Genomic DNA, 1,089 nt, shown 5'->3' with positions numbered 1-1,089 from the left:
CCCGCCCCGCCTCCCCCTCCCGGTCCCCTGCGGCTCCCTCCGGCGTACAGGGCTCCCGGCTGCAGGTGCTGCCTCCCATCGCCGTTTCGAACACGTCCCCCAGTCTGCGGCCTCCGCCGCCTCTGCCGTGGCCTGGGCACCCCCGGACGTGGCCGACCGTTCCTAGCTTCACGGCCGCGCGAGGGAGGGGCTGCTCAGGACGTGCCTGGGCCCTGCGTCAGGCCCGGCGCCCCTCGCTGAGGCGGCCGCCCCCGGCGAGCGTCAGCTGGGCATCGCGTGGCCCCACCTCTGGGCCCCGTCCCACCCATCCCCTCTGCTGCTCGCCAGTGCCGCTGTCCAGCCGGCCGGGCCTGGCCCCGAGGGCGGGCAGCGTCGGCGACCCGACCGCACCAGCAAACGCTGTGGGAGGAGGAAACGTCCGTGCCAGGGAGGATCCTGAGGAGCTGAACACGCCGCGGAGGAAGAGACACGAACTGGTCGCTGGTTTTTAAAATAAGCATTTGCTTGTGCGCACAAGAACTGGGGTGCTGGCTAGAGGTGCAGCGGTGAGGGGACCCCCAGCGACAGAGCGGAGAGCAGAACGGGCGGGTCCACCGAAACCCACGGCCGAGGGCCCGTGGCGCCCCGGGCCCCTCCCTGGCCAGGCTGGGGTGCGCTGCAGGGCGGCGACAGCTTCGCAGTGCCCAGACTCACCCCAGAACGCAAGAGCTGCCGGCTTCAAACCTACGCCGGTACACGCAGCATCTGTCCAGATGAGCTGAGAACGGAAGGGCCAGGCGGGGACACTGACAGGACAGCGACCGCGCGGAGGGCTAGCCGCCCCGAGCAAGGGGCCCCGAGGAGCTGCCGCGGGCTGCGGGGACGGGGACCCCGAGGCGAGGGCCCGCGAGTCCCCAGGGGCGGCGCCACGTCGAGGCAGTGGGGGGACGTCAGACACGGGCGGGACGAGAACCTTCCGGCGTCCCCGGGAGGAGGCAGACTCCGTGCGAGGGGTCAGCGGGAGCGGGAGCCTCGAAAGGCGGAACCGGGCCAGATACGGTCAGGCGGCTGCGCACCCCAGGGCCGGGCCGTGGCCGCTGGGCGCCCGGG

Source organism: Condylura cristata, unplaced genomic scaffold, assembly GCF_000260355.1.
Source record: "Condylura cristata isolate star-nosed mole 26May11 unplaced genomic scaffold, ConCri1.0 scaffold00054, whole genome shotgun sequence".
NCBI lineage: Eukaryota > Metazoa > Chordata > Mammalia > Eulipotyphla > Talpidae > Condylura > Condylura cristata.
This window is presented reverse-complemented; position numbering follows the sequence as displayed.